Here is an 11,697-nt window from a genome sequence, read left to right on the forward strand (position 1 = left end):
CTCATTATTTATTGTCCTCTCATTGATAAAGATTTTAATTTAGCTATTACGGCGGAAAAAAACCAAATACACCCATTATTTTTTGTTTGGTTTTTATTTTATTTTTTTTATGCCAGAGATGTTTCCTCCTTACTAATGTTTTTATTTATTTATTTTTGTTAGAAATATTCTTCCTAATGTGTTGTTTTATTCTTTTCTCTTTATATTTCTCAAGCTAGTGGATCATATTTTTTAATTGTTTATTTAATAAGTGTTTAGTTACTTAGCCCACAATATTTTTCCCTTTCTATTTCTAAAACCAATGGATCACCTTTTTAAAATTGGACATCATGTGAAAAGTATTTGGTCACAGTTGTTTTTTAATGGTTTTAAGTCATTTAGGGGTCTTTTGGCATTGTGGCGAAATTTTTGTTTTTGTTACCAATTCCAAATTTTTAGACATGTTTGGCAAGATATTTTTTTATTTTTCAAAAATTTTGACAACAACATCCATGTTTTCAAAAATGGAAAAAAACAATTTTTTTATGTTTTCAACTATTTTGAAAATGATTAATTTTTATGTCAATTGATCTTCCGGATGAATTCTCTTTTTTTGTTCATAATTTTTATTCTTGATTTTTTATGATCTCAAAAGTCATTTTCTCCCATTTCTTTTTTCATATATTTTTTTTAAGATAGTTATGAAATTTGATATAAAGATGGTTAGAGTTTTTAAATTTTTATTCTGAAATATCCTCTATTTTTTTAAATCTTTTTCTAATACAACTTAATTTTTGTGTACTAATATAAAAAAATTTATAAAAAAATTATAAAAAAATATAAATTAAGAAATAAGAAAAAAATTTACAATATGTGTATCGAAACATACAACTTTTATATCTAAATATGTTTTTGTTTTAAAAAAATTGACAACAAACAAAAATAAAACAAAAACAAAACAAAAACAAAAAACAAGAAAATAAAAACAATGTCAAACAACCCCTTTGTTTTCTCCCACCATGGATATATTGGATGATACATATACTATTGCAGTCCCAGCTGTTGAGAAAGGGCTGGGGAAGCACCAGCAACAAACACCTATGCCCAGGCGTAGTTTGAGCAGGAATCAAGGATTGGTCGGCAGCAAATTCAAAGACTTTGTTATGAATAATTAGCAACTAATGAAAGGGTATTAGTATAAAGAATGTTTGTAATCTCAGAAAGTAGGGGATTACAAAGGAGGTTATCTAGCATGTGAGATTGTCCTAGCACAACACCTGTTTGTCAGAATGCCAGCTAGAGGAATTGTTCCAATTTGGAAGATTTCTCTTGTTTTGTTGCTATATAAGAAGATGCAATGAGAATGATAAGGGGCTTTTGACCAGAATCACTTTCTCCTTCCTTCTTCTCTTCTTCTCCTACTTCTTCTCTTCTTCTTTCTCAGATCTTCTTCATTCTAATTAAGTCCTGCTAGCATTTCCTATCCATCCAGTCCAGTAGCCTGCATCAATTTGGTGCTTTCATTGACCTCATGACTGATAGCATGGTGACCAAAGCGCGAGCCATCGATGAACAACTGTCGTCCATGGCCGAACAACTCGCCAAACACGACGCAGTCCTCTCCAAAATCGACGGCCTTTGTTCCACCGTACAACATCACTCAGATTCCTTTGAACTCATGCGAAAAAGCCACTCCGAATCCTTCGACCTCCTCCGCAACTCCCTGGCCGCTCAGCAGACGGTGATGGCTGAGATGTTGGTCAAACTTCAACATCTCGACCGACCAGCATCACTTCTGCCAACCTCTCAACCACCATTACTTCTACTCCCTCCATCCACCATCCCTCCAACACTCCACCATTCTTCACCGTTAACACCACCATCTCTTCATCCCACCTCGTCATCATTGCCCTCCAAGTTACCAAAAATTGAGGTTCCATTCTTCTCTGGCGAAGATGCTATTGGGTGGTTGTTTCAAATAAACCACTATTTCCTCTTCAACCAGATTCCGGATGACCAACGGGTCGCCATTGCAGCCTTCTATATGGCAGGTCAGGCACGCCAGTGGTTTCAATGGTTACACTCCACCAATCAACTTGGGCAGTGGGATGATTTTGCTCAGAAGCTTGAGTTGCGCTTTGGCCCCTCCTCCTACTTCAATTATGAAGCATCTCTTTTCAAGCTAAAACAAACATCCACGGTCGAGGCTTTTCTCCATGAATTTGAATGCTTATCCACTAGGACCACCAGGCTTCAACCACTCAGCTTGATGAACTGTTTTCTATCGGGTCTTAAGGATGAGATTCAGCGGGAGTTGTACATGATGAAACCGCAGAACCTCCATGATGCAGTCGGACTGGCCAAGATAGTGGAGGATAAACTCCGTGCAGCACGAGCGGCCGCTAATCGGCCCCTGTTTCAACGATCGCTGCTACCAGCACCACCGTCCACCCTAGCACTTCCCCCACCTGCTCAGCGCCCCACTTCCCTTCCAATTAAACGGTTAACGCCGTCCGAAATGGCAGCTCGCTGTGAGAAAGGCCTCTGCTTCAATTGCGATGCCAAGTTCATTCCCGGACACCGTTGTAAGCCAGCTCTCTTTCTCTGTTTAATGATGGATTCCGACGACTTACCTGGGCCAGAAGAGGACCCCCCTCCTGTTCAAGATCTACCTTCACAGGAGTCGATTCCTACTAGTAACTGGGCACCGGATACACCTTGCATCTCACTCCACGCACTGATGGGGCAAATGGTTCCGTCGACATTGAAGATCGCTGCATCAATCCATGGGAAGGACATCATCGTCTTAGTCGATTGCGGATCTACAAATAATTTCGTTCAATCAAAATTAGCAACACATCTCAACCTCTTAGTACAGCCGTCTTCACACCTGCGAGTTACTGTCGGCAACGGAGATGCATTAACTTGTGGTGGCGAATGTTCGGGCATTCCTCTGAAAATGGGTTCAGCCACATTCAAGGTGGATCTGATTTTATTACCCATATATGGCGCGGACGTCGTATTAGGCGTTCAATGGCTGCGACAACTCGGTCCTATTGTGTTCGACTATAGTCAGCTTTCGATGGAATTTAATTATATGGGCCAGCAAATCCGACTCAATGGGTTAACTCAATCTAGTTATGAGATCACCCGACCTGCTTCTCTTCAAAAATCAGGTTCATCTGAGGGCCACTTTTACCAGCTTACTGTGGAATCAATTGAAAAGGATGCGGATCCAAAGTTTGGGTCCAACGTACCGATCGTCTTTCTCAGCAAATTCCAATCCATTCTCCAGAAATACAGTGATATATTCGCTACTCCATCGGGCCTTCCCCCAGTCCGGGAACACGATCACCACATTCCACTACTTCCTGGAACAAGCCCGGTGAATATCAAACCGTACCGGTACCCTCATTTTCAGAAGACGAAGGTTGAAAAACTTGTTGGAGAAATGCTCGCCAACGGTATTATCAGACCGAGCAACAACCCATTTTCTTCGCCCGTTCTCCTGGTGAAAAAGAAGGATGGCACTTGGCGCTTCTGCGTCGACTACAGGGGCCTGAATGCCATGACCATCAAAGACCGGTTCCCGATCCCCACAGTGGAGAAATTACTCGATGAAGTCGCCGGCGCTAAGATCTTCTCCAAATTAGATCTACGAGCCGGATATCACCGAATCAGAATTTTCCCCGCCGATGTTGAGAAGACAGTTTTCCGCACCCACGACGGCCACTTTGAATTCCTCGTCATGCCTTTTGGCTTGACCAACGCGTCGTCCACCTTCCAATCTCTTATGAATTCAACATTCAGGCAAGTGCTTCGCAAATTCGTCCTTATATTCTTTGATGATATTCTTATTTACAGCTCCGACTGGACATCACATTTAGCTCACCTTGGCGAGGTGTTTCAACGTCTTCGCCATCATCGACTGTTTGCAAAGTTGTCGAAATGTGAATTCGACTGCACCTCTATCAGCTACTTGGGACATGTTATTTCTGGGGATGGCGTTGCCGTCGATCCTACCAAAATTGAAGCCATAAAGGATTGGCCATTACCACAATCCGCCAAAGCTCTTCGGGGATTTTTAGGCCTGTGTGGTTATTATCGGAGATTTGTATCCAAATACTCTCAATTAGCTGCACCATTAACCACATTGTTGCGCAAGGATGCTTTCGTCTGGACCCCCACGTCGACGCAAGCATTTCACCAACTCCAACTTGCTCTCACAAAAACACCAATTCTTCAATTACCGGACTTCTCAATTCCGTTCGTTGTTCAGACAGATGCTTCCGGGACCGGCATCGGTGAGATTCTGCTCCAGCAAGGGCATCCTATTGCCTATTTTAGCAAGCAACTCGGTCCACGATTGCGGGCTTCTTCGACCTATGCTCAAGAAATGTTTGCCATCACGGAATCCATCAAGAAATGGCGCCAGTACTTGTTGGGCCGCCGTTTCACGGTACAAACGGATCATCGCAGCCTTAGAGCTCTGTTACATCAAACGATCCAGACTCCGGAGCAACAGAGGTGGCTCTGCAAGCTAGTCGGATACGATTTCGACATTGAATATAAACCGGGAATTTTCAATGGGCCTGCAGATGCTTTGTCGCGAGTGACTCGCGTATCTTGTAATGCCCTGTTGCCGGAATCCCGACCACTACCCATTCTATGGGACTCGGTGAAGCGTGCCTACTCTGTTCATCCGGCCACCATGAAGTTAATCACTGATATCACTACAGATCCAGGTGACCACCCAAACTTTCGACTTAGGGACGGGTTGCTATTCTTCAAAGATCGGTTGTGGATTCCCGAGGACTCGGCTCTGCAACCCTTGCTTGTCGCAGAGTTTCACACAACCCCAACGGGGGGTCATGCAGGAATTCAGAGAACTCTCGTCCGGTTAGCAAGTGTATTCTACTGGCCGCACATGAAAAAGACAGTTGCTCAGTATGTGGCACATTGCACGGTTTGTCAGGCCATTAAACCTATTAATCGGGCTCCTCAGGGGTTGTTGCAACCCTTGCCAATCCCCGGCAAAATATGGCATTCGGTGTCGATGGATTTTATCACGGGTTTGCCTCCGTCGGAAGGGAAGACATCACTCATGGTCGTGGTTGATCGGCTGTCAAAACAGGGACATTTTTCTGCGTTACCGACGAGTTTCACAGCACACCAAGTCGCTAAAATTCTGATACGGAATGTGGTCAAGCTCCACGGCACACCAGCTCAAATTATATCGAATCGCGATCCAATTTTTATGAGTGGGTTCTGGTGGGAGTTATTCAAATTGCAAGGGACGATGCTAGCCACGAGCAGTGCATACCACCCTCAAACCGACGGCCAGACCGAAGTCTTAAAATGATACCTGGAGGACTATTTACGGTGCTTCACATCCGACCATCATCGCCGGTGGGTCAGATATCTACCGTGGGCCGAATGGCACTACAATTCAGCTTGGCATTCGGCGATCAAAATGTCACTCTATGAGGCTGTTTTCGGCAGGGAACCACCAACCTTACAAGATTACTTGGCTGGCACATCAACAATCTCGACTGTAGATGTTGTTCTCACTGAGCGCGCAACCCTTCTTTCCACATTGCGCGAGAATTTGAAGCGAGCACAGGTTAGGATGTGCAATCAGGAGAATATGGGACAAATGGATGTTCAGTTCCACCCAGGTGATTGGGTCTTATTGAGGCTTCAGCCCTATAGGCAGTCAACATTGGCGCGTAGAAAGTCTCACAAATTGGCTCGGAGGTTCTACGGGCCATTCCAAATATTGGATCGCATAGGCGAAGTGGCGTATCGCCTAGAGTTACCGGCCAATGTTAAGATTCATAATGTTTTTCATGTGTCTAAGTTGAAACGGTTTGTGGGCAATCCAAATACTGAGATTCGGACCCTACCAGACGAGTTCCTTAATCAACATCCACTAAGGGAACCAGAGGCTATCCTGACAAGTAGGGAAATTCTACGACACGGTAAATGTTTCACCGAGGTCTTGGTTCACTGGAAAGGGCAGACGACTGAAGATGCGACGTGGGAAGATGCTGAGGATTTCCACATCACTTTTCCAGACTTCATCCTTGAGGACAAGGATAAATTTCAAGGGGGAGCTATTGTTGCAGCACCAGCAACAAGCACCTATGCCCAGGCGTAGTTTGAGGAGGAATCAAGGATTGGTCGGCAGCAAATTCAAAGACTTTGTTATGAATAATTAGCAACTAATGAAAGGGTATTAGTATAAAGAATGTTTGTAATCTCAGAGAGTAGGGGATTACAAAGGAGGTTATCTAGCATGTGAGATTGTCCTGGCACAACACCTGTTTGTCAGAATGCCAGCTAGAGGAATTGTTCCAATTTGGAAGATTTCTCTTGTTTTGTTGCTATATAAGAAGATGCAATGAGAATGATAAGGGGCTTTTGACCATAATCACTTTCTTCTTCCTTCTTCTCTTCTTCTTTCTCAGATCTTCTTCATTCTAATTAAGTCCTGCTAGCATTTCCTATCCATCCAATCCAGTAGCCTGCATCATATACATACATACGTAACATGATGTTATAGTCACCTTTTATTATTAATCCTTACCAAAAGTCTCTTCGTTGGCTACAACTTATTCTTATATACATACATACATAACGAGATTTTATAGTCACCTTTTATTATTAATCCTTACCCAAAGTCTTGGCTACAACTTATTCTTACAATTTATCATGGTCCATCAATTTATGTAATATACCAACAATGTAACAACCCCATGGATCTAAAAAAAATTCTAGCCATTAACTGAAAAATTGTATTGAGATTAGAAATGAAGTTTTTAAAATAATAAAAAATATCGATTTTACAATTTATAATTAGTAATAAAGTTTTATTATTTTAATTTGGTTTTTAAAACAAAATATATATTTTATTTTTTAAAAAACTATATTCATTTGTCCGTTTAAATCCGTAAATTTCATTTAAAATATTTTACTCAAAATTTTAGCTATCACTAGTTGTTTGTTTAAAGTCTACGTATAATTACAAAATCGTCACAATGATTTAATGTATTCATTAGATAAAAAGGAAGAAAATGTCTATAATTCCCTAGATACCCCTTCGTTTTGGCCGGCTTCTCATCTTCTTCTTTTTTCTTGGAGAGTAATCTACCCCCATTTGGGGATTCTAGGGTTTCATGGAGGCCCGGAGAACGCCGCGCGAGCGGGATTCGGAATCATCTATAGGATACGCCTTGAGAATTTCATGCGCCATAGCTGTCTGACGATCGAGCTACACGACTAGGTTAATTTCATTACCTGGCAGAGTGGAAGTATGCGACTGAGAAGATCCGGGGAGGGTTTTGGAGTTTTTTTCATCTTCTTTTGCAGATTGTTGTTCAATTTTGATACATTTTTTTTTTCAGGTGGGAGTGCGATTCTGACGGTGTTACGCCTATTGTTTGGTTCCCAAACCAAGGGCACGCGGCTTCGTCTCTCAAAAATTTCATCAAGAATGGTTGTAAGTAATTTTAGATACTAAGAACTTATCTTGCTTTGGTCTTTGTGAATTTGTTGGATAATTTCTTTTGGTGATTTTTCAATACTTGTGAGCTTATTATGGATTTCATTTTGCAATTAGAACCTTAACAAGAATTCATCTTCTTTAACAAAAATTTATATGTTGGAATGCCTTTTGGAATGGTTGATTTTATGGAGAATCACTCTTGCAATGCATTTGTTATTGTTGTATTGGTTGGGATGCTCCTGAAGTGGGGAAGGTCAAACATGGGCTTCTCTTGGTAGCCATTGAAGTGATTTCTCTTGAATTGTTCTTCGAGTAATGCTGCTATTTTTGTGGAAATAAAACACCAAGGGGAAGAGGCTTTCAAGCATGAAACTTATGGTAATCTAATAATACTTAAGTGCAAGATCACAGAGAGTACTAGCGGCATTGATTTGAAGGACTGTCAAGGTTGTTGGAAATGTTTTACTTTAGTTTTTTTCTTACATGTTTCGATGCCTTATAGTTAATTTTGTTGTTTTATGGCTTTCTCAAGGAGGAAAGTTGCGACTGAGCTTGTGGAACATTTTAATGTGAGTGACTTGGTTCCCTCTTTTGTCATGCTTATCAATGTTCTCACTTCTCACCTTAATGTTTTCTCTTGCATGCTCACTTATTTGATGCTTTGACTTGTTTTATTTCGTTGAATATATTAAGTATGAAGAAAGTGTATATGTCTCTAGTCATTATTGCCTTGTGCTCTTTTTGTATAAATTCCTTTTCATTTTATAATTTTCTTTTTTATTAATTTATAGAAGTACCTTTATCGCATGGGCCTTGCTGTCAATGCAGATCATGTAATTTGATAAAGAGTTCAAGTATGAGGTAAGGATAATTGGTTATATTGGAATAGGTGAATTTACGGAGAAAATGTTTAGCATATGCATTAACATTTGTCTTAAGTAATTCAGCACGCACAACATAAGATTACCAAAAATGGTTGTGTGATTCAAGACATGCTGGAATTCAACTAGAATGATTTTAGCCTAACATCCATCTATTGAATGTCATGTTGCTTTTATTAGAGGTAAAGCTTTACAAATTTTGATTATCAAGCATCAATTACACTCCTATAAATGTTCATTGCCTTGAATGAGAAGAGTAAACTGTAATGTTTAGGGTTCAAACTTTGTCATATGATGGGCCTCATTTCTAGTCAAACTATATATCTTTGCCCACCCTATATTTCATGGTTATGTGCATTACTGGTCAATGAATAATGTATTTGGCCTATATTTGGAGTTTTCTTCTTAGGTATTTATCTTGATTCTGTTAGATAAATATTGAAGAATGGAGGAAATAATCTCAAGCAGGAGTTTCCAGAGATGTATCATTTGTATATACAAGGGTATATTCTTTTTCCCACCATGTTTGTTTTGTAACTTAGACTGTGGACATTTTCCCTTTACCTATATTGAAAATGCATTTTACATTGTAGCTCACTTAAAAAGTGTTATTTAAAGTGAGAAAGACGCTCAGGAAAGGCGAGGCCCTAACACCTTAACACCCTCAGGGCGAGGCGCCGTAAATGAGGCAAGCCCAGGCAAGCGCTTTATGCCGAGCGCCAACCATAAAAAAGCACGCCTGTCTTTTTCTATCAACCCTATATTTAATGCTTTCAATTAGTGTTAATTGGGATTTTAAAAAGGTACACTTACTAGGAAGAAAATAAATTTATAGAACAAAAACTGGGTGATTTTAAAAAGGCACATCTACAAATAAGAAAGGAAATAAATTTTGGGGAGAAAAACCAGGTGATTTTAGATAGACACACCTAATGATAAGGAGGGAAATAAATATAGGGCCTGTTTGGCTGCAAAATAAAAAAATATGGCATAATTTTATTATGTAGGAAGTGCAAGTGATTATTACATAAATTATAACATATTTTATTCCTGCGGAATGAGTGTTTGATTGACAAAATTAAAAAAAAATTATGGAGATCAGCAGGTCGGCGACTAGACTTCTAGTGGCTAGTCGTCGAGGTCGGCCAATCCACCAGTGGATCGTTGGTGTCACCGGAGGTCGGCCGGCCGATAGCCGGACCACCGGTGGATCGCCGGCGTGTCACCGGAGACTGGTGAACCGGTGGTCGAACTGCCGGTGGACCAATGACTAGTCGCTGGAGTCCGGCCGTACCACCGGCCGGACCAGTTGCCGGTCGCCGGAGGCCGGCCGGACCACCGGTGGATCGGTGATCAGTTCGCTAGTCGCCGGAGACCGGCCGGGTCACCGGTGGATCGGTGGCTGGATAAAAAAATAGACTTTTACAATGAAAAATATTCCACTAAGAGGAATATTTTTTTATACCATAATACCTATATTATGCCATAATTTTATACTCTAAAATACGCATCCAAACAACCAATATAGCATAATTCTCAGAAAATATTAAATTATGGCATATTGTATGGATTATACCATAATTCTGGCCTATCCAAACAGGTCCTTAGGGTGAAAAACTAGGTGATTTAAAAAAAAAAAAGCATTTACTAATAAGGAATGGAATAAATTTAGTGCGGAAAACGGAGTGATTTAAATGGACAACTTCTATTTTTAAAAAAATAATGAGGAAATTAAGGATTTACTAATTAATTAGAGAAATTGAACAGTCAACAAAAGTTGCACTCTAAATCTAGTGATAGAGTTGAAGCTAGTTTGGATGATGAGGATGTTGATATTGTATAATTAGATGACTTCTAGGAATGTTTTGCTTGACTTTATGTTATGCTTTGTTTGACTTTATGTTTTTCTTTGCTTGACTTAAATTATTCCAAAAAAATTATATATATATATATATATATATAAGTTATTTATTAATTAGTGCTTTACTTTGCTCGGGCGTGCGCCTTTCGTGGCGCATCCCACCTTAGGCGATAAAAAGTCTTAACGCCTTAAGGCGCTTAGCGCTTTTAATTACACTGCTTAAAAATTGGCAGAGAAAGGTTGTTGGAAGCATCCAAATCTCTTTCTTGTAAGTTGGCTCACAGATTCTGGTTGAAAATAAAGAAATACTAAAAATGACAGGAATATGAGTCATATGTAAGCCTCAATATCATCATCAAATACTCCAAATATTGCCAATGCTTGTTCGTACTTAATTCTGTGGTATCCCAACAACCTTTCTTCTTTATGTACTTCGTGTTTTTTTTTTTTTGCCTTGTATTTGTTCCTATGTATGTTTTTTATTCTCTTCTTTTCCTTCTGCTACTATTGTTCTTATCTCTGAACCATATTTTAACATCTTTTTCTTTTAAATATATATGTTTTTTTTTTTCTTTGTAAGGATTGGTTCATTTTTAACATTGTTTGTTACAATGTATGTTTCTATAATTATTGAGACTTTCCCTTTGAACAACTCGTAATATCCTCGTTAGCATTTTAAACATTTTGCACTCGATAAGGTAGTAATTTTTTGTTAGACCCAATGTGGTGTCTTGTAGTCTTATCGCATGCATCTAAAATATCATTATTGATCTTTAAATGCATTGTTTAGTTCAAGTTGCACACAGTATGCATGCTTGCGCATGCTAACCTTAAATACTGACTTAGTTTAGCTGACAATATACTGCATTAAATATTATTTATAAATGATATTTTGATTGGTTAGTGTATGATTAGAAGCATAAGTACGACACTTAGGGTTTAGCCTCTTGGCATGCTCAATGTTATATCAAATATATGAGCGCAATATTTATGGAGTTTGTAATAGTTGATTCATGTCTTGTTCCGCAAAAGTTATTATTAATATGCACACCTTATTTAATGTTCAAGAAAGGTCTATCCTTTATTGATCACTAGGTTTATTTTAGATAATATTGAATATTTTATGTGTTTTTTATTTGTCAATTTATTATACTTCTCATTGGTGGTTAATTCTCGTAGTTGGTGGTTATTTCTCACTGATTCAAAAAATTCTTTCCTATGTTGATCACTTGGTTTGTTGTATATAATATTGTATATTTGACATATTGCTTTTTTTTCCGTGAGTATTATAATGTTGTTGGGTTGTTGGCAGTATTTGTAAGGGCATTTCACATAATTGTGGGAACCATATTGTGAAGAACATTTCTGTATATTCATCAGGTTCTGACAAATAGTGTCGATGTTGGTGAACATTCCTCTGAGGGCTTGATGACCCATGAGTCAATCTATTGAAGTTTGATGATTTTTGA

General features: G+C 39.2%; 1 long non-coding RNA gene across 8 annotated transcripts; it reads left to right on the forward strand.

Annotated features, from left to right (window-relative positions):
* The first annotated feature begins 7,037 nt into the window (after nucleotides 1-7,037).
* On the forward strand, nucleotides 7,038-11,697 carry LOC120267034. 8 transcript variants are annotated; one of them, XR_005538372.1, is made up of 5 exons: nucleotides 7,038-7,264; nucleotides 7,386-8,055; nucleotides 8,278-8,347; nucleotides 8,799-8,870; nucleotides 11,609-11,697. It is a non-coding gene; the product is annotated as an uncharacterized LOC120267034 (long non-coding RNA). The 8 variants fall into 8 exon arrangements; XR_005538374.1 differs by lacking the exon at nucleotides 8,278-8,347 and having other exon boundaries at nucleotides 7,386-7,933; nucleotides 8,019-8,055; XR_005538371.1 differs by lacking the exon at nucleotides 11,609-11,697 and adding an exon at nucleotides 8,961-9,110.

Source organism: Dioscorea cayenensis, chromosome 8 (assembly GCF_009730915.1).
Source record: "Dioscorea cayenensis subsp. rotundata cultivar TDr96_F1 chromosome 8, TDr96_F1_v2_PseudoChromosome.rev07_lg8_w22 25.fasta, whole genome shotgun sequence".
In the NCBI taxonomy this organism is placed as follows: domain Eukaryota; kingdom Viridiplantae; phylum Streptophyta; class Magnoliopsida; order Dioscoreales; family Dioscoreaceae; genus Dioscorea; species Dioscorea cayenensis.